The sequence below is a fragment of the Antennarius striatus genome, chromosome 1 (assembly GCF_040054535.1).
Source record: "Antennarius striatus isolate MH-2024 chromosome 1, ASM4005453v1, whole genome shotgun sequence".
Taxonomy (NCBI): domain Eukaryota; kingdom Metazoa; phylum Chordata; class Actinopteri; order Lophiiformes; family Antennariidae; genus Antennarius; species Antennarius striatus.
This window is the reverse complement of record NC_090776.1, coordinates 5309672-5332882: the sequence shown is the minus strand read 5'-3', so window position 1 is coordinate 5332882 and position 23211 is coordinate 5309672. Positions and strand designations below refer to the sequence as shown.

The 23211-nt window shown below is 40.8% G+C and overlaps 1 protein-coding gene across 3 annotated transcripts in view; it reads right to left on the bottom strand.

Moving 5' to 3' along the window:
- Positions 1-23211, bottom strand: part of adamts17 (ADAM metallopeptidase with thrombospondin type 1 motif, 17) — a 170436-nt gene that overhangs the window by 59918 nt on the left and 87307 nt on the right. The gene's annotated exons all lie outside the window — the stretch shown is intronic.

Here is a 23211-nt window from a genome sequence, read left to right as displayed (position 1 = left end):
GAACACCGGCAGTGCATACATGTTGATGGCTCGGACCTTGTTCTTGCCATTCAGCTGACTTCTCAGGACTTGCCTTACTCTCTAGAGGTATTTGGCTGTGGATGACTTCCTTGCGGCCTCCTCATGGTTGCCATTAGCCTGTGGGATTCCAAGGTATTTGTAGCTGTCTTTGATGTCTTCTATCCTGCCCACTGGTAGGTCGACCCCTTCAGTTCTGATCATCTTGCGTCTTCTTGATACCATCCGGCCACATATGTCTAATCCGAATGACATCCCTATGTCGTCACTGTAGATCCTGGTGGTGTGGATCAGTGAGTCAATTTCTCGCTCATTCCTGGCATACAGCTTGATGTCATCCATGTAGAGGAGATGGCTGATTGTTGTCCCGCTTCAGAATTGGTATCCGTAGCCTCTCTTTGTGATGATGTGACTGAGGGGGTTCAGGCCTATGCAGAACAGCAGCGGTGATAGTGCATCCCCTTGGTATATGCCGCACTTGATGTTAACTTGGGCAATTGGCTTGGAGTTAGTCTCCAGGGTTGTCTTCCACTTCCCCATTGAGTTCTTGAAGAAGGCTCTTAGTGTCCTGTTGATCTTGTACAGTTCCAGACATTCCAGTATCCACGTGTGTGGCATTGAGTCATAGGCTTTCTGGTAGTCAATCCAGGTGGTGCACAAGTTGGTCTGCCTATTCTTACAGTCTCTGTGTACTGCTCTGTCCACCAGTAGCTGGTGCTTGGCTCCCCTGGTGTTATTACCAACTCCTTTCTGTGTCCCACTCATATATTGATCCATGTGCCTACTCATCTTAGCCGCCATGATGCCTGACAGGACCTTCCATGTTGTACTGAGACAGGTTATTGGCCGGTAGTTGGATGGGGTAAATTCCTTCTGTGGGTCTTTCATGATCAGGACTGTCCTGCCTTCAGTCAACCATTCTGGGTGCATCCCATCCCTTAGCAGCTGGTTCATCTGTGCTGCTAGATGCTCGTGGAGTGCTGTCAGTTTCTTTAGCCAGTATGTATGGATCATATCCGGGCCCGGTGCTGACCAACTCTTCATCTTTGACACTCTTTCTTGGATGTCTGCCATTGAGATGGTTATTGTTCTTGTTGTTGTTCTTCTTGTTGTTCTTGTTCTGGGAGGCAGCTGTGGTCAGTTCTAAGTCCACTGAGCATCGGTGTTGTGTGATGCTTTTCTTTCCCATATGCCCTTCCAGTATTTCTCCACCTCAGCTCTTGGTGGGTCTGGCCGGATGCTATTTCCCTGCCACTGAGAGTACACCTTTGCTGGTTGAGTGGAGAAGATCTTGTTTATTCTCCTGGCCTCAATCTCCTTGGTGTATCACTTCAGTCGCGTAGCCAGAGCCGTTACTCTCTGTTTGGCAGTTTCGAGTGCTTCAGGCATGGAGAGCTTGCTGTATTTCCTGGGTGCTCCTTTATTCACCATGTTCCCCTTCAGTGGCTCGGCTAGCTGGCTGACTTCTCTCCTAGAAGGAGAGGGACTTCTGTTCCCTGTGGGGGTGGTTCTTATTGCAGCATTCACATCTTCTAGCAACTTAGCTTCGGTATTTGTCGGAGGCTCCAGGTTTCCTGGAGCCGGTATGACTCTGTCATTATTGTGTTCACTCATATTTTTTGAGGTAGGCTCGTATAGCACTAAGGATCTTGCCTAAGGACCATCAAGCGTTACAGGCAGAATGTAAAAAAAAAATCAGGAAAATCACATTTTCTGATTTTTAAATGATTTATTTGTGAAAATGGGTGGCCAATAAGTATTGGGCAGCCAGCAAAAGTTCCCTATGATAATTTGTAATGTAGCCTTGGTTGGCAATGACAAAGGTTCCTGTGGTTCCTGACTATGTCTACACACACTTCAGTTGGAATTTTGGCTCAGTCCTCTGCACAGATCTTCTCTAGAGCTGTGATGCTTGAGGGCTGTCACTTGGCAACACTCCCTCCACAGGTTTTCAATTGGGTTGAGGTCTGGAGACTAATCTAGGCCACTCCAGAACCTTGATATGCTTTTTACGGAGCCACTCCTTGGTTTTCCTGGCTGTGTGCTTTGGATCGTTATGATGCTGAAAGACCCAGCCATTCGATCATTCGAACCCCATGAGGTGAGATCTTGCATGGAGCTCCACTCCTCAGGAGGTTGTCAGTAATGTTATACTTCTTCCATTTTCTAATAATGTTTCCAACTGTTGATCTTTTCTCACAAAGTTGTTTACCAATTTCAGTTTGACTCATTCCAGCTTTGTGCAGTTGTACAATTTTATCTCTGGTATCTTTGGGAAGCTCTGTTGTCTCGACCATGGTGAAGATTGGAGTCTGACAGTTTGAAGGTGTGTGCAGGTGTCTCTTATGCATCTACTCATTTCAAATAGGTGCCATTCATACTGTTAACGAGTGGGGGCCGGAATGACTTCTTAAAGAGCAAGCTGTGTTTCATGACCAATGCCTGCCTCTGGTAATATTCCCAAAATATAAAAAAATGGGTCCAAAGGCAAATCGACAGTCAAAATTGCTAGTATTTCTGCTTGAATATCCCAATATGATTTTAGTTTTTGCAATCCCAAAAAATGTGTGTATAATTTCCAATTTTCTCGCACTTCCTCCAACATGAATTTGTTTTGCTTTCATCAAATTTTCATATTATGGATGGAGATTTAAAGTATCTCATCTTCAGCTTCCAAATAAATTCCTTCCACAATGGACTGATGAATAATTTATGTCCTTTTCCACACACACATTCCAATTCTCATCCCCAATAGTGACATTCATTTCCAACTCCTACTTTTCTTTTATATAGAGAGTATTTCCAGATATCTGTGATAATAAACATCTATAAGGTTATGAGACTGTTTTCAGGCATTTCTCATCATTTTATGATTTTAATCCAAAACAGTTCATTAGTTGAGGAGGTTGCCTGGGAATGTTCCACTCTTTATGAAACATTAAACAACTTTGAATTTGAAAAAAAAAAAACATGTGAAGATTATTCAACCTTATATTAAAATTTTCTTGTAATTGTGTAAATGATTTCAATGTGTCCCCTTCAAACAGCATCTGTAATGAGATCTACTGTAATGAGTATTTTTTGCCCATTCCCTGAACCCTGCATCTAAGGTTGGTAGAAATTCCACATGCTTTGCAATCTGCATCACCCTTGATATTGTAAAGAGTTCCCCGATTTTTTTCCGAACCATAAGTCTTCAGGGTGCATTTCATCCATTCATTATCCATCTGAAGTTTTATCACACTCCTTTGACCTACGAATGGTAAATAATCAAGGGACACTTGAGGGCATGAATCTCTGTCCAGATCTAGCCAGTTTGTTTATCATTTTGCATTAGCCATTCAGCCAGTCCACAGAATTGTGCTGCCCAATAATATAGTTTCAATCCAAGAGAATGAGCCCTCCTCACCATTTTGGGTACAACAGTTGTTTCAGTTTGATTCTTGATTTCTTTTTATCAACCCATATCAACCCATGAAAGTGGTCCCTTATACATAATTTTAACCCAGTCAATAAAATCAGAATGAAAGCCTAATTTTTTTATGTGAGTTCCAAATGTAGGCAATCTACTCCATCGAATTGATGTTCCCTGGGACCTATGGGTAAATGAAATTATGTTCAGGGTTCACCTGATGTTCTTGACTCATTGCTTTCCGAGGATAAAACCCGTCTGATCTGGTTTAACTATTTCATTAAAGGGACAGTAAAGTTAATTTTAAGTGACATATATGTTAGTCATCATTATGAAAAATAGAAGAAATAATACATTTTATATATGTAACATCATCCCTTTGGTCAGAAAAGCTTAAAATCTGCACCGCAGCAGCCTCCGCATTCAGAGGTCAAGTGGGCGTCATACGTCATTGGTGACCAACTTCGCTTGGCAGCCATAGAAGAAAATGCAATCCATGACGTGATTGACTCTATAAATATATTGATTACCTGCTAGGTGAATGGTTGTGTCAACAGAACATCAAGTAAATACCAAGACAAGGACCTATCCTTCTTTAGAATACCTTCTGGGAAGCTAGGAAGGTCAATATGACCAAGGATCCGAGGATCTGTCTCGAGCACTTTATCTTGGAGGATTTCAAATGATATTTGAAGGTGAGATCATTTTCGGACAACCCAAAGTATTTATTCTGAATTCCCAAAGTTTAGTGGATAATTAATTAATGTCTGGAGCTACTGGAGATATTGTATGAATGTTTTTATGACCAGATTATTGCGCGATTATGTCACTCGCGAAAAGTAAACACTATGAATAGACAGGTCATTTTACTGAGAAAATCTGTGACACTGAAATAAAAAATACAAAAACAGCATGTTAGACCCTGATACTTATAAATCCATAAATACAAGACATATTAATATAAACTAGAGTTGTTATTAATTCCACACAGTAACAAATGGCCGCTAGCTCAATGCTAACATAATATGGAAAATCCCATTAACGGGCTAGCACGTTAGCATCGGTAGCACGCTTAACTTTTCCATACACACAAGAAACCAAAACGGGACATTATAACTAGTTGGATACCTCTGTCAGAATGTGATTCAGATAAAGACACCTGGGATGAGTCGCTAGATGGTTTCAAAAAGCTAAAAAGAATCATCTGGACTTTCTCAAGGTATGTTGAAGACATGTCACCTCTCATTCAAGGGGTTTCTTCAGTTCTGACTAATTGGTCAAATTAGATTATTTTCTGTGCCAACAGGAATATCTGAAATCTCTACCAGTCCATGCCAATCACTCAGAACTGAAGAACTCTCTTGGATCAGAGTTGAAACATCTTCATCCCAACCTACTTTATTGTTTATGTTCTTTTGTATCTCCACATTTCCATATTGAATGCCATGCAATTTTAGTTTTGTTAGCTTAGCATTTAGATATTTTGTGTCAAAGTCATTGCTTTCACAGAATTTACAGTTTCAAGGATTCCATACATTCAGCTTGTTTTTTGTTTTTTTTAATTTTTCACTTGTGCTTTCATTGATGTCACGGTATAATTAGGTTGTCTGTCATATTGATAGCATTTAATATCTCTCCGTTAGTGGTGAGCACGATCCTCTCTCCGTCTAAACCTTAGAAGAGTAAATATGCCAAAAAAGTCGTATTAACCATAAGAATTTGATATAATTACATACTGCATTTGGACAAATCAGGTGTCATACAGATTTTCATCTTCAAGGTTTTTGAACTGCATGGAACTGGCTTTAACAATGGCTTTTTTTTTACTTAGTAGATGACTGAAAGAGATGAAAGCGCTTTTTGGCGAGATTCTGTGCTTGCCGGGGGTTGGAATACATGGAGTCTGGAATCTCTGACCGAATCATCACTGGTTTATCACAGATGTCCACAAATGATCATTTTTTCTCTCTAAATATGCCGTTCCTTTTAAAATAAGACACTCCACAGTGTTATTTTAGTAAAATAAAATGCACATACAATTCATCACCAAAACACCATTAATGATTTCACTGACCTAAGTATATGAGCTTGTACATGTACACAATAAAAGATCTAAAACCTAAAATCACACTGTTCAAGGAAAGCAAATAAAAACAATTAAGCAAAATACACATTAAACAAAAACCACTCCAAGCCGTAATCTAAAAATGACCCAATTTAATAACAAAAACATTGAAAATATATATACAACATCTACACTGAATTCCAATTGTGTATGTGCACTGTGCAACAGAGACAAACCAATGACGTGGGAACATGGTGTCGGAAACCTGCAATGTTTTTTAATACCAAATAACCATTGGGTCCAAAGCCCAATACAGGAGTACAGCTAACTGCGCCCTGGACACTGGGCAGGGGTATTACCCCACTACTCCTATGGACAACAGATGAAGGAAGATGATGGACATTCTAATGTTATCCAGCTGCTGAACCCACCCCCCCTACGATGAAGGGGAGATGGGCCAGTGGAAGCAATAGTTCTCATCCGTTATCCATCCTATTGATAACGGACGGATGAAGATGATGGACATTCTAAAACTGTCCAGCTGCAGAGCCCATACCCCCAAGGACGAAGGGGAGATGGGCCAGTGGGAGCACTGGTTCCATATTAAGACGGGTCAGTTGGGCATTAAGAGTCCTTGCTTCACAGATGTGTCATGAACAGGTGGTATATCTACCGAGGCCTCTATAGTGAGCTTTGTGTAGACTGTCAAAAAGTCACACTGTGGAAGCAGATGAGACCACGGTATCTTACGACACCACTTCCCTATTCACATGCTTTCCCACGATGGAGGCGGTGGAAGCAGTAAGGCAATGGCCTTCACAGAAGAACACCCTCAGCAACAGAATGCACGTCCAAAAGTTGCCCAGATCTGCTAACTTTTGGACCTCTGCCTAAACACCACCTATTTCCAGTACAGAGGGAGCTTCTATAGGCAGAAACACAGATGTGCCATGGGCACACCGGTGTCTCCTATTGTGGCTAATTTGTATATGGAAGAAGTGGAAGAGAAGGCCCTGACCTCGTTCAGGGGAACAATACCAAGCCACGGGTTCCGGTATGTGGATGACACATGGGTCAAGATCAACATCCACAAGGTGTAACCTTTCACTGAACACATCAAGTCGGTGGACAGCAACATCAAGTTCACTAGAGAGGATGTAAAGGTAAACAGTTTCCCCTTTTTGGATTGTGAGGTCTGCATAAAAGATAACAGAAGTCTGAATGTTGGGGTATACAGGAAACCAACACACACAGACAAGTACTGTATTTTCTGCACTATAAGGCGCACCTAAAATTTTCTCATAAACCTGTAGTACACCTTATAGTCCGATGCGTTTTATATATGGATTAATATTCATATTAATATTGGTCAAAAACATGATCGCTGAAAAAAAGCTGGCAGTCTGGCCGTCAATCATGCCGCACTCCGCCACCAGAGGAGCACCCTCACAAGGCACTCGGGCCTACACCCCCTAACAACGGTCGTAAAGGGGCGTCACCGAAGTCCCGGCTCTGACTGAGCTGCTCTCAGACTGTAGAGCAGACTGTGGGAGCACCGGTGATTACGTAGCAAAACATAAGGAACTTTCAACAATTCTATTAATAAAGTTTGACTGACTTACTGATCTCAGTATTTCCTAATTATTTGGCGTCGGAAATAACCCACTTTAAACTTAATTGATCTTAAAAATGCTATTGTGCTAGAATCTAGTGACGGTCCATTCTACTAGTCTGTCGAAACACAAGGAGAAACTGGCATAAAGGTGAATGAAAGACCCTCAAAGCTGAGCTTCCAGCCTTTTCTGAAATTCCAAGAGCAAAGTCACTGCTAGACTAAGGTGCTAACGGGTGTGCTGCATTGATTTACAAATGAAGTTGATAGCTCTGGGCGGGTGGTGGAGGGGCACATTCAGGCTTGTGTATTCTGTCTGCAGCGACGTGCTGTGAGAGTCAAGGCGGTGAGACACCGACGTTAAAGTCAGTTCTAGGAGTAAAACAGTGTCACATTTGCCAGTAAATTAGCAGCCTGACATTAAAAACTAGTTAAAAAAATTGTTTAGGACACACAGCAGCAAATAGCTGCACCTCACCTCCGACTGGACTACCTTCTTCTTTTCCTTTCGGCTTTTCCCTTCAGGGGTCGCCACAGCGAATCAATTTCCTCCATCTAGCCCTGTCCTTTGAATCCTCTTCTCTCACACCAACTACCTTCATGTCTTCCCTCATTACATCCATAAACCTCCTCTTTGGTCTTCCTCTAGGCCTCCTGCCTGGCAGTTCAAAACTCAGCATCCTTCTACCAATATATTCACTATCTCTCCTCTGGACATGTCCAAACCATCTCAGTCTGGCCTCTCTGACTTTATCTCCAAAACCTCTAACATGTGCTGTCCCTCTGATGTACTCATTCCTGATCCTATCCTTCCTGGTCACTCCCAGAGAGAACCTCAGCATCTTCATCTCTGCTACCTCCAGCTCTGTCTCCTGTCTTTTCTTCAGTGACACTGTCTCCAGACCAAACAACATCGCTGGTCTCACCACAGTTTTGTACACCTTTCCTTTCATTTTAGCTGAAACTCTTCTATCACACATCACACCTGACACTTTCCTCCACCCGTTCCATCCTGCCTGGACACGCTTCTTCACCTCTTTTCCACACTCTCCATTGCTCTGGACTGTTGAGCCTAAGTACTTAAAATCCTCCACCTTCTTGATCTCTTCTCCCTGTAACCTCACTCTTCCACGTGGGTCCCTCTCATTCACACACATATACTCTGTCTTACTGCGGCTAACCTTCATTCCTCTCCTTTCCAGGACAAACCTCCATCTCTCTAGCTTCTCCTCCACCTGTTCCCTGCTCTCACTGCAGATCACAATGTCATCTGCAAACATCATAGTCCATGGAGATTCCTGTCGAACCTCGTCTGTCAGCCTGTCCATAACCATAGCGAACAAGAAGGGGCTCAGAGCTGATCCCTGATGTAGTCCCACCTCCACCTTGAACTCCTCTGTCACACCTACAGCACACCTCACCACTGTCTTACAGTCCTCATACATGTCCTGCACTGCTCTAACATACTTCTCTGCCACTCCAGACTTCCTCATACAATACCACAGTTCCTCTCTGGGCACCCTGTCATAAGCTTTCTCCAGATCTACAAAAACACAATGCAGCTCCCTCTGGCCTTCTCTGTACTTCTCTATCAACATCCTCAAAGCAAATACTGCATTTGTAGTACTCTTTTTTGGCATGAAACCATACTGCTGCTCACAAATGTTCACTTCTGCCCTTAGTCTAGCTTCCACTACTCTCTCCCATAACTTCATTGTATGGCTCATCAGCTTTATTCCTCTGTAGTTGCCACAGCTCTGCACATCTCCTTTGTTCTTAAAAATGGGCACCAGCACACTTCTCCTCCATTCCTCAGGCATCTTCTCACTATCTAAGATCCTGTTGAACAACCCAGTCAGAAACTCTACTGCCACCTCTCCTAGACACTTCCATACCTCTACAGGTATATCATCAGGGCCGACTGCCTTTCCACTCTTCATCCTCTTCAATGCCCTCCTCACTTCACACTGACTAATCTTTGCTACATCCTGGTCCACAACAGTCACCTCTTCTAGTCTTTGTTCTCTCTCATTTTCCACGTTCATCAACTCTTCAAAGTACTCTATCCATCTTCCCATCACACTACTGGCACCTGTCAATAGACTTCCATCCCTATCCTTAATCACCCTAACCTGCTGCATGTCCTTCCCATCTCTATGTCTCTGTCTTGCCAACCTGTATAGATCAGTCTCTCCCTCCTTACTGTCCAACCTAGCATACAAGTCATCATAAGCTTCTTGTTTGGCCTTTGCTACCTCTACCTTCACTTTACGATGCATCTCCCTGTACTCCTGTCTACTCTCCTCAGTCCTCTCAGTGTCCCACTTCCTCTTGGCTAACCTCTTATATAACCTCTTGTATACACTCCTCTACCTCCTCATTCCACCACCAAGTCTCCTTATCTACTTTCCTTCCAGATGACACACCAAGTACTCTCCTACCTGTCTCCCTGATCACATTAGCTATAGTTGTCCAGTCATCTGGAAGCACCTCCTTGCCACCCAGAGCCTGTCTTAACTCCTTCCTAAAAGTCATGCAACACTCTTCCTTTTTCAGCTTCCACCATTTCGTCTTCTGCTCTGCCTTTGCCCTCTTGATCTTCCTCACCACCAGAGTCATCCTACACACCACCATCCTATGCTGTTTGGCTACACTTTCACCTACCACTACTTTGCAGTCACTGATCTCTTTCAGGTTACACCGTCTACACAAGATGTAGTCTACCTGTGTGCTCCTACCGCCACTCTTATAGGTCACTCTATGTTCCTGCCTCTTCTGGAAGAAAGTATTCACTACAGCCATTTCCATCCTTTTTGCAAAGTCAACTACCATCTGTCCTTCTGCGTTCCTCTCCTGGATACCAAACCTGCCCATCACCTCATCATCACCTCTGTTTCCTGCACCAACATGTCCATTGAAGTCTGCTCCAACGACAACTCTCTCACTTCTAGGTATGCTCTGCATCACTTCATCAAAGTCCGACCAGAATTTATCCTTCTCCTCCAGCTCACATCCTACCTGTGGAGCATACCCACTAACGACATTGAACATCACACCTTCTATTTCTAGCTTCAGACTCATCACTCTATCCGACACTCTTTTTACCTCCAGGACATTCCTAACAAACTCCTCTTTCAAGATAACTCCTACTCCATTTCTCTTCCTATCTACACCATGATAGAACAACTTGAACCCTGCTCCTAAACTTCTAGCCTTGCTACCTTTCCACCTGGTCTCCTGTACACACAGTATGTCTACCTTCCTCCTCTGCATCATGTCAACCAACTCTCTACCTTTTCCTGTCATAGTTCCAACATTCAACGTCCCTACTCTTAGTCCTATACTCTTGGTGTTCCTCTTCTCTTTCTTCGAGCGAACACACTTTCCTCCTCTCCTTTTTCGACCAACAGTAATCCAATTTCCACCGGCACCCTGTAGGTCAACAGCACCAATGGCGGTCGTTGTTAAAACAAAAAGTGGTCGGACGAATATGTGCAACGTGAATTTAAGCTGCGTGGAAAACAAAAGAAACAGACTTTGCTGCGAAAATGATGTAAGAGTATCACTTGCCAAGGTGAAGCCACGCATATCTGAACTGGTCTCTCAGTAACAACAGCAGAAGTCACACTGATTTGCAGGTAGGAAATTTAATGGGAGTTAATGCACTTTCTTGGTTTTGTTCTTTGAAAAAGGTGACATTAATGCACAATTCATTAAATACACAAGTAAAACATGTATTTATGTCTTAAATTTGAAAAAAAAAATACTAAAGAAGGGTTTGGTGAGTGACATATGAAACCGGCAGGGTTCAATAACTCCAACAAGGTTAAAAACCACTGGTCTAGAGATAGTGTCACTGAGGAAAAGACAGGTTACAGAGCTGGAGGTAGCAGATATGAAGATTCTGAGGTTCTCTCTGGGAGTGACCAGGATGGATAGGATCAGGAATGAGTACATCAGAGGGACAGCACATGGTACAGGTTTTGGAGACAAAGTCAGAGAGGCCAGACTGAGATGGTTTGGACATGTCCAGAGGAGAGATAGTGAATATATTGGCAGAAGAAAGCAGAGTTTTGAACTGCCAGGCAGGAGGCCTAGAGGAAGACCAAAGAGGAGGTTTATGGATGTAGTGAAAGAGGACATGAAGGTAGTTGGTGTGAGAGATGAGGATGCAGAAGACAGGGTTAGATGGAGGCAATTGATTTGCTGTGGCAACCCCTGAAGGGAATACCCAGAAGAACAAGAAGATTGAAGAGATTTAAATACATGCTGTTCATTATTTTGCTGGCTGCAGTATTTAGTTGTAATCATACAATAAACTTTTCTATCACTCTGTCTAAGTAAATTTCCACACAATTGAACTCATCTAATTTTACACACACATACACACACACACACACACACACACACACACACACACACACACACACACACACACACACATACACACACAGACACACAGTTACAATAACAATTCAATTTATAGAAGTTTTCCCACAACCATAAATGATCAGCATGTAGGCAAGTTTTTTTACAGGATGAAACCAGAAACGGAAACTACACCGCAAGGAATCGGCCGAAAACCTGTCAAGATCTGATTGGACCAGAAGACGCCACATCATAAGAGAAGAACAGCTTCGGCATCCTCTTCAAGATTGTCTGTAGAACAGGTGGCTTGGCTTGTCAGCACGACACATGTGTTGCTAAACGCCGTGTGGGTCGGCCGACTAAAACATGATTAATCTATGATCCTCCTGACTCTTTGCTTCTGCTGTGGATAATACAGTGTGCAGAAACGTCCAGCATTACTTCTTATCGCAGCTTGCTGAAATCAGACTTCATTGTAACAAAGAAGAGCTGCTCTCTTCCGCGGTGGTGCAACATGCCTGGAGACGTGCTAACACCGGGAGACATCCAAAACACAGTAAGCCAACAAATGGACACACTTTTCCAAGATAATGATTTCATACGTAAAATCACGCAGACACTGGTGGACGCCCTCATTGAACCAATTAAAAGGGCTCTTACCGAGTCGATCACAAACTCAGTAAGAAATTCCCTGAAGTATGACCTACAAAACACGGCTGACTCACTGAAAGAACTAAAAGACAAATATAGTAACATCGAGGACTTGCTTGATGAACAGGAACAGCTTTCGAGGCGGAACTGTCTTATTCTTTTCGGGGTCCTGAGTGTCTTGAAAAATAACCTTAACGTAGCGGTGCAACCTGGTGATAATGACAGGACCCATCGCCTCGGTCCTAAATCCACCACGCCGCGGGTCAAACCACGGGGGATTATAATCAAGTTTGCCCATTAGAGACAAAGTTACAGGGCAAAAAAACATCTGGGAATTACACAAAAAATGCACATACTGGATGCACATGCACATCTCTCACCAACTGATAAATATGAAATCACTAATTTAATTATGAGTTTGAAAACCTCAAACACACTTGGTATTGACAATATCAATAATAAAATATAGTATGTGAAATCGTCGACCCGCTAGTTTATTGTATTAACCTCTCTCTCCAATATGGAATAGTACCAAGAATGACAAAAATTTCAAAAATTCTCCCTATTTTTAAATCTGGTGACAAAAACGATGTTCAAAATTACCGACCAATAGCCATTCTACCAACACTTTCGAAAATATATGAAAAAGTTGTATATAAGAGGCTAATGGACTACGTAAACAAATTAAATATTCTTACACCATCACAATATGGCTTCAGAGAAAAGCGCACCACATGCATGGTAATCTTGGATCTGGTAGAAAAATAAATGACTCTATCGATAAAGGTGAATGTGGAATAGGCGTTTTCCTTAATCTATTAAAAGCGTTTGATACTATTGATTTTTAAATACTCCTTGGCAAGTTGGAACATTATGGTGTCAGAGGTTCAGCACTCAGTTGGTTCAGAAGTTACTTATATGAAAGGGAACAATATGTGCACATCAATAATCAGCAATCACACCGTAAAATTATTAATTGCGGGGTCCCACAGGGCTCAATCCTAGGCCCATTATTATTTATTATTTATATAAATGACTTCACAAATTCGTCTCAAATCCTTCATAAAGCAATCTTTGCAGACGATACAAACCTATTTCTATCCCATAAAGACCCCACATTTCTACAGAATACTATAAATGAGGAACTAAAAAAAGTGGACAAGTGGTTCAATTCCAATAAATTATCACTAAATATAAATAAAACAAAATTCATCCTTTTCAGCTCAGATAGAAGCAAAAAAAAATCTTGAAAACTTGCTCATCTCAATAAATGGTAAAAACATTGAAAGATTAAATTGTACCACATTTCTTGGAATTAAAATTGAACACCTCAATTTTAAAAGTCATATTGATCACCTGGTGAATTAAATTATCCAAATATGTTGGTTTATTTTATAAGTTGAGACACTTTCTTCCCCTTGAAGCACTTAATTTTGTACCGATCCCTTTTCGAACCTCATCTAAATTACTGTAATGTGGTCTGGTGCAATACATTTCCCAGCCATCTTTCCAAATTGCAAGTCCTTCAAAAAAAGGCCATTCAAGTGATCTCTTGGGCTAAGTTTAACAGCCCCACTGATTCCCTTTTCTGTAAATATAGGCTTCTGAAACTCACTGAGTGCAACTTATTTCAAAATGCGTGTATGATGTACATTGTAGTTAATCGACCTGAGGACAGACTGGCTCAGCTCATTCCTGTCTCTACACCTGCTCATGCCCACACCACCAGACGTAAAACCCTCTTGAAGGGAAAAATGAGAAAACTAAAGTGCACAAGCTTTAGCGTGACGTGTAAAGGCCCACATGTTTGGAACGATCTGAACATGGACATTAAAGCTGCATCATCTCTGTTCATTTTTAAAAAGAAATTAAAAACAGAGCTCTTAAGAAACTATGATAAACAGTAGCTGTTGCTTTGACCAGTAGCTTTGAAGGGTCGAGGTGATGATTTGACAATTCAAAGTATTAACTTTGAATGGTCAAATTTAATACTTCGACGATTCATAAGTCTAAGTAAAACTTGGGAATAAAAAAAAAAAAAAAAAGTAATATAATGTTTACAACAAAATTTGTACTTTCATAAATTACATAGGATACACATGATAGCTAAAGTAAAGTAGGCAATTAAAATGTATGTAGAAAGATAGGTATGTTTTAGTAGGTAGGTAAGCTTAGGTAGGTACAGGAAAGATAAGCACTGTATGTTTGTTTTAAATATTGTTTATTGTTGTGGGCCCCATACTTAAGCTAAATGCTGCTTCAAGGGTGTCCCATTTACAAATATGCATTGCCACCTATTGTATGTGAATAAATTTGTAACACTTTTAATATACTGTATATTTGTAATAAAATGAACTGAACTGAACTCATGCATATTCCTAATCTGAATTGTTTATGTTTGACCGGGCCACAATAGAATTTGCTCTTGTCCAGCTGCGTCTGATGTATGACCCATGTAGTACCGGCAGTCAGAGACACTGGGAGAACCCGGATATTTGTATTAGACTTGTAGTGAGGAATAAACTTTTTAAACTCATGACAATCAGCTAAGTCTCTTACTTTACCACAATAACAAGAACCCACGGAATAACAAAGCTTTGTAAGGACTTTGCTTTAAAATACAAGCTATTCATTTTTTTGCTGGCTGCATAAGTATTTAGTTTTAATCATAAAATAAATGTTTCTATCACTCTGTCTCAGTAATTTTACACACACACACACACACACACACACACACACACACACACACACACACACACACGGTTGCAGTGGCAGCTCCATTTGGAGGACATAGGCAAATTTATCTAATCTGACACACATACACACACACACACGCGTGCGCACACACACACACACACACACACAGAGACACACACACACACACACACACACACACACACACAGTTACAATAACAATTCAATTTATAGGACATAGGTGGCGGTCTCAGTTCTTTATTCACAGGATGAACCGGAACCGGAAACCATATTCCATCCACAACTGGAAACCAAATTCCAACGCCCACAGAGAAGGAAGGGTGGCTGAACATTCGTCACAATCTAATTGGACCAGAAGACATCATATCATCTCATGCAAATTTATTTTCTGAATTGTATAAAAAGCACCTGGCAGAAAGAGATAGTGCTCTTCTCAGCTGTGCTGTTGCAAGACCCATGTACTGCAGGCATTCATGGAACTGGGGGGAGCCCAGATATCTGTATTAGACTTGTTGTCAGGAATAAACTTTAATCTTATGACGATCGGCTTAGTTTCCTACTTTACCTCAATAACAACAACCCATGTCTAACGAGGTTTAAGACTACAGTGGTACCTCTACTTACGAAATTAATTGGTTCCGTAATGTAAGTAGAAAATTTCGTAAGTAGAGACGCGTTTTCCATGCACATGCCCTAATCCGTTCCAAGCCCCCCAAAATTCTGACATAAATGTTTTATAAAGCATGAAAATGCATCAAAACATGTAACAAATACATGTTACGATTAGATTATTACACAATAAATGAGAGTTGTGCATAATGTAAAAAACAAAGAATAAAGAATAAAAATGAAGGTCATTTACCTTTTAACTGCTGTCCTCATTGTTTTTTGCCCTCTTTGGTTTATGCGCTCTTGCCTCACCATGCCAAAAAACAGAGTGAATTCCAGTCCTCCTTTTGAACTTCTCCAACCACCCACGCAATGCCTTAAACTCCTTAAACTCCCTTTTGTTTTAATAATATGGTGATTGTAGATGCATTACGGGTATATTCTTTGGCAAGATCAACGAAATGCATCCCTTTTTCATGCTTTTCTATTATCTCTTGCTTTGTTTGTATGGACAGAAAAACTCTTTTCTTTGTCTTTTCCTCTTTTCCCTGTCACTTTCTTGGGGTCCATAGCGAATACTCAAAAAGTTAATATATTTGTGCAAAACTATCAGAACACCTCACAGGTCGAGGCCCGAATGACGAGGACCCTGCATAAACACCGATCTAGCTCCACACAGAGGTCCCTCTTAGCCAGTGGGATGCCAGGAAGATACTAGGTAAGAGCAAATGGCAGAGCAGCTATGAGAATGTTGCATTCAGGAACCTGTGGGTGCTGCGAAATTGGAACTGCGAAATTTCCTTCGCAATTAGAGGCAATATTTTTATGCTGAGAAGTTTTGTAAGTAGAAAATTTCCTAAGTAGAGACATTGGTAAGTAGAGGTACCACTGTTCTCTGCTTCAAGGCTCACACAAGATCCAGAAAGGAGAATAACCAAGTGAGAACGGAAGAGAAGGAGAGCAATTGTAATGGTATAGTGATCCCATATGTGTATGGAGTGTCTGAAAAACTGAGGAGGATCTTCAACAAACACCAGGTTCCTGTGTATTTTAAGCCAGGCAACACCCTCAGACAGACTGGTCCACCCACACCACACAGTCAGGAGAACAATCTGGTATATGCAATCAAATACAGCGAGGAATGGTCAGATTTCTACATAGAAACCAAACAATCACTACACAAGCGCAGGGCTCGGCACAGAAAAGCCAACTCATCAGGACAGGAATCAGCAGTCTTCCTTCACCTCAAGGAAGAGGAACACTCATTTCATTATACCGATATTCAGATCTTGGACATGGAAGACATGTGGTTTGAGAGAGGAGTAAAGTCCATTGCCATCTCTGACGTACCCACTCTGTGGGGTGTTCAATGGCATGGTGTCCGTGTTTCTGATGCAGCTGTTTCAGTGTCTCCTTTTGAAGATGTGCCAAGAAGACAGGATGCAGTACTTCTCCTGTCCAGGCGGTAGACCCAGAGATAGAGCATACCCTCTTTCTCCAGAAAAAAGTCCCAATATTTTAAGAGTGGCAAAACAGATTTGGAGACATCTTGTTGTTATTCTGGAGTAGGCTGTGCCCACTTTTTCCAGAGAGACAGGACCTCCTTCAAAAGGGGATCACATTCCTGTAATATACATATATCAGACAGGGAGCAAGGTGGCATGACAGACACCACAGACAAAGTCACCATATCATGGTGCATCACAGTAATAGAGGTGCCAGATAAGGCCTGCTTCAACAAGTCCATGTCTGACATATACTGCCTTGAGTAGGGGTGTCAAACTAATTTTCACCACATCAGCATAACTACTATAATTAAAGGCCCATTTGTAACTTATAAATGTGACACAATGTATTGTAAAATAAATGTAACTACTCCTTAGAGTTAAATAGCTCTGAATTTCACTCTGACCTTTTATGCTTTCGAGGGCCACATAAAATAATGTAGAGGGCCACATTTGGCCCCTGGGCCTTGAGAGAGAACAGCACCAAGTCCGTAATAGTTGGCATCAGTCTCCAGCATAAAATAAATATATATATAGTTTGCATAGGTTAGTAACGGGGCAGAATAAAACTTTGATTTTAAAGCTTCAAACCTTTCTTGACACTCAGAGGTCCTTGTAGTGTCAAAGTTCTGGCCTGAACCTTTCTTAGACTTTGTGTCGACTAGTTGTGTAAAGGACCAGCTAATTTGGCGAAACTCTCTACAAAGCGCCTGTAATAGCTGGCAAAGCCCAAAAATGAACTCAACTCTAACATCTGGCAAGGATGTGGCCATTTGGCTACAGACTTGACCTTTGCAGGGTCTGTAGAGACACCTTTGTCAGAAATAACGTGTCTCAAGTAACTGACCCCTCAACAGATGAAAGAAAATTTGTCAAATCTGACTTTCAGGCCCTCCCCTTTGGAGGTGACCGAGGACCACCTCCAAGTGTTGCATATGCTGGGAGACTGAGGAAGAAAACACAATAATGTCAGTTACAGCAGACGAAAATCATTATCAAAAATCAAGATGGTTTGACAGAGGAGTGAATCCATATCAAAGTGGAGAAACCATATCTGAACAGGTGAAGCAGTCTTGTAGATTAGTGATCCCCAACCCCCAGGCCCGAACCGGTACCGGGCCGCACAACAAGAAAAAAATAATATACATTACTTCCATTTTATTTATTTCGGAGTTTGAAAGTCATTTTATTTTGAAAAGAGACGTCTGTGCGTCATTCCGCACAGACAAATGCATGTGTCTGTCTCGTTTGACAGGTCCCGGTCACGTTGTAGGTTATCAGCCCACACTATTAAGCGTCGACAACCGCTCCAGTGTTCTGGATTTAAGTCAAGGCAGATTATCCCGAGATCGCCCAAAAAGTATCGAAAACCCTGCTTCCATTTCCAACCTCCTGGCTTTGTGGAGCGGGATTTTCTGCAGTGACCATAAAGAAGTAGACCGGACATCCGAAACACACTTCCGGTGTCATTGTCTCCCGTTTTCCCTTGATCAGTGGTCCCAAACCACTAATTCTTATTATTGTAACTATTATTATTATTATTATTATTATTATTATTATTTGATTGACTTCTTCACCCTTTTATTGGAAATGATCAGTGTTTCTTCTCCTTTGAATGCACTGTTTGTAAGTCGCTATATTTCAAAATAAACCTCATCAGTGCAGTTACCTCAATCAAGTTTTTAATATAATTATTTCTTACAATTATTTCATTTACAGATATTTTGATTATCGATTTATGAAAAATAAGGTTGTTTATTATCTGTTGATGTCTGCATTTTACATAAAACCACTGCTGATGATTTATTATTAGACTACTGCTGTCGTGGCATCAGTAACGATTATTGAGCAAATGAAGACCGGTCCGTGAAAATATTGTCTTCAATGAAACTGGTCCGTGGCACTGGTTTGGACACCACAAGGAACCCGTGGTTGTCATCATATGATGTCTCTTGGGCAATTGAACCTGGTAGCACCCAACTTCGTCACAGGCAAAGGGAGAATGTGATGATGTCCTGCTGTCATGGGGACCAAGACACTTATTGTACATGTTCAGAAGGAAGTCAAATCCCCGGATGAGAGGGGCTGTATGAGATGGAGCCTCATCCACTGCAGTGCAGACTAAAGGTTTCATGTGGTAACATTTATAACACTAAATAAAGCCTCCAGACAACATTGTCAATGGAGAAAAGGAGAATGATGACAGCCAGAGGAAAGGTTCCCTGAAAAGTGGGGGATCCTGCCCATGATGGGCACTCCCCCACTTACCCAAGGGGGCTTGATGCCTGCAGTGATGTCAGATATCCCAAGAGGAGAGTTAGAGATAGTTTTACTGTGTTTTGTGATATTGGGTTTCTTTACTATGCTGTTGCATTTCAGTGGTAAGGTCAGAGTTGGTATTTAGAGTAAAGAAGCAAATGCTAGTTTTTGCTAGGGAACCAGCAATTCCAGACTAGTTCCCAATACTTGACTGTTAGGAGTTAAAAGAGACGCATTTCAGTGATGAGGACAATGAGGATGATGACCAAGGTTACAAGCCGGAAAAAAAAAGGAAAAGGTGAAGTAGCGCACTTCTCCATTGTAGAAGCTAAGGAAGAGGCATGTAGGCAGAAGGCTTGTGTTGCCAATGAGAAATCTACACAAGTGAGCTGAATCATCACAGAGTGCACTACCAAATAATGGACTCACCTGAGTCTTTTTATATGATCCTCAGATAATCACCAAATCTCATAATTCAGTTATTCAGTGATTATCCATCCATCCATCCATCCATCCATCCTTTGTCTAGACCTGCTTGTTCTGCTGCATTGGGTCAGGGGGTGCTGGAGCCTAACCCAGGTTAGGCTCTAGCCTAACCTGGGTTTGGCTCCATCCATCCAGGGTGCACTCTGGATGGGATGCCAATGCAGAGCAGAGTCATATGTAAACAGTGATTAGTCAATTTTCAATTACATAACATCAAAACTGGCAACATCACTCATCACAAATGCAATTGAAAATGACTTAGAGAGCAATACTTCTCTCACAACTAACGGATGTTTACTGTATATCTTTATCAGAAGTGAATTTAAATATTTGATCGTCAATCTATAATATGTGTACATATTCATAAAATTCAGTGATGCTCATTTATGAATGTTATGTTCATGTTCAGTTGCTTTTTCATAATTTTGTCAACCGAGGCTTCTTCTTCTCCTTTTGGCTTTTCCTTTCAAGGGTCGCCACAGTGAGTCAGTGGCCTCCCTTAAATTCTGTCTTCTGCATCCTTTTCTCTCACACCAACTACCTTCATGTCCTCTTTCACTACATCCATAAACATCTTCTTTGGTCTTCCTCTAGGCCTTCTGCCTGGCAGTTCAAAACTTACCATCCCTCTACCAATATATTCACTATCTCGCCTCTTCCTCATACCGTGTCATAAGCTTTCTCCAGATCTACAAAATCACAATTTAGCTCTCTCTGGAATTCTCTGCACTTCTCTGCTTTCTCTGCAGCAAAACAATAGCAAGTGATAGTTATCTTGGAAATTTCTCCTTGTAAAGCCAACATCGGGTTTTTATTTCTCTATCTGCAGTGATGATTAATTAAATTCTTATTAAATTTTTATATATATATATATATATATATATATATATATATATATATATATATATATATATATATATATATATATATATATATATATATATATATAGGGCCAGAGTATGCCCTACCTCTTGCCTCCAAACATCTGGGATATGCTCCAGCACCCCACGACCCATGACAGCAGAGGAAGTGGTAATGAAAATGGAAGGATGGATGGACTATTCTGCTTGGTCTGGTTTTAAGAAAATCTGTCATCACCACAGTACTGCTATTGCTGTATATATATATATATATATATATATATATATATATATATATATATAGTATACAAAATCACTTTTTATAGATTTAATCGTCTTGACACATATACACATTCTTCTGGCTCAAGACTTAGATGTGAAAAATATAAAAAACATACAGCCACATAGACATTTGGTCTGTGTTTTATAAACATTTTAGGGAAGCATATTCAGACTGACTTTCGACCTCCACATTTAAAGGTCTTTATTTTGTCATTATACCGATGTACAACGAAATTGGAAGGTCAGATTTAGAGTTGTTCACGCATGCTCTCAGACTACTACTGTTTGTTCATCGACATGTATCTACAGATCTGTGGAATTTTATGTCATCGATGATGTTGTGGAATACAAATCATCCTATGTATGATGTAATTTGGTAAATTATATTAATTTACCATTACCACTATACCATTTGGGATGGAACAGCGGTGCAGTGGGTGGCGCTGTCACCACACAGCAAGGCAGTTCCCAGTTGAACTCCCTCTCTGTGTGGAGTTTGCTTCTGTCTGCATGTGGCTCTACGATGCGCTGGCGTTGCACCCAGAGTATGCCCTACCTCTTGCCTCCAATCATCTGGGATATGCTCCAGCACCCCACGACCCACGACAGCAGAGGAAGTGGTAATGAAAATGGAAGGATGGATGGACTATTCTGCTTGGTCCGGTTTTAAGAAAATCTGTCATCACCACAGTACTGCTATTGCTGTAACAATAATAAATGATTTTAAAAAATCAATTGTCTGACTGATTTATGTTAAGCCATCCTAACAGATGGTCTGCCCCATGAAGTACCACTGCAATCAAATGACCATGCATGATTTTGGCAGACTTTACGATGACCTTCTCCAATCCTTCACTGCTTCTTCCTCTTGTGTGAAACATAAATATCAGATGGTTTTTTGGAGCTAAAATGATGTACGGAGTGCTAGGAGCTGAAATAGACAGGAATAAGCAATGTCTGTCAATAAAAGAATTAGCAGCAACATATAAAGAGTTTAAAAGGAAGCACAATCGTATAAGTAGTAGTAATTGAAGTGACTAGAACTTTAATTTCACAGTCAGTATATTGTGCATAGAGCAGCAGAGTAAAATATCTACACTGTCTCTTAACTTAACTTTAAAGTAGTTTTGAGTGTCTCTGCTATGGAAAGACTGTTTCCTTTTTAGAGCTCTGATGACTGTTTATCTTCTCTCTATATTTCCTTTTTCTTGACTTCTGACTGTCCTTCTACAGAAGATGCTGATTTGCACGCATTACATCTATCTTATACTCCAATACTTTAGGAAGTATTGTGGCTGTACTGTGTATAAGATTATTGGTCTGGTACAGATCTCTGTAGTTATTGTTCTTAGCTGTCACCAAATGGACAGAGCTGCCACACATCACACAAAGTGCCAGGATAATTGAAAAACAATATATTTTTTACATTGCAATATCAATAAGTCAGGACATCACATACTCATTCAATCAAACCTCATCCCACTACCCTGGGCATCAGGTCCTGAACATCAAAATTAGAAAGGCTCACTTCAAGAAGAATTTTATCACTGTAGCCATAGCTACAATCAATAGACCCTGCTGATAGTGCCGCTGACTGTCAGACTTGTCTGATATGGTATGATATTAGCTGTTTTTATTGTTGTGATGTGACATCTATGATCTTGTAAATATTGCTCTATAAATTGTAAATATATACTTTCTTAAACTGAATTTGTTCTAGGGGACAAAATATTAATGAATTACAATGAAGTTCCTACAATCACTCACACAGTAGTAATCTGGCAGCTATTCTAATTGTTTACTTTGAGGTAGTAAAATGTGACTGAACAATTGACCAATAACCACCACAATCTTTCGTTAAAAATATTTCAAGATGAACCAAAACTGTGTGAGCTGTTGGCTTTGTTAAATTGGTATACTATGATTGGACATGCCCAAAATGCACTTGTACATTGGACTTGATGATTTATTTTCTTGTACATTGGACTTCATGATTTTTTTATCTAGTATTTATTCATTATGTAATGTCTGAGCAGTGAATATGTGCAATTTCCTCCAGGATTAATAAAGTATCTATCTATCTATCTATCTATCTATCTATCTATCTATCTATCTATCTATCTATCTATCTATCTATCTATCTATCTATCTATCTATCTATCTATCTATCTATCTATCTATCTATCTATCTATCTATCTATCTATGATATGTCCCATAGATTGGGGATTGGGGTTTAATTGGGGCCTCAGTGGGGGTGGATCTGAAATGAAGTAAGTCAACCTGACAAAGTCTAGCCTTTGTGTGTATGTGAAGGCAGGCCACCAAGCAAAAGGGAATACAGTAATATATGTTGAGATATTTACATGAA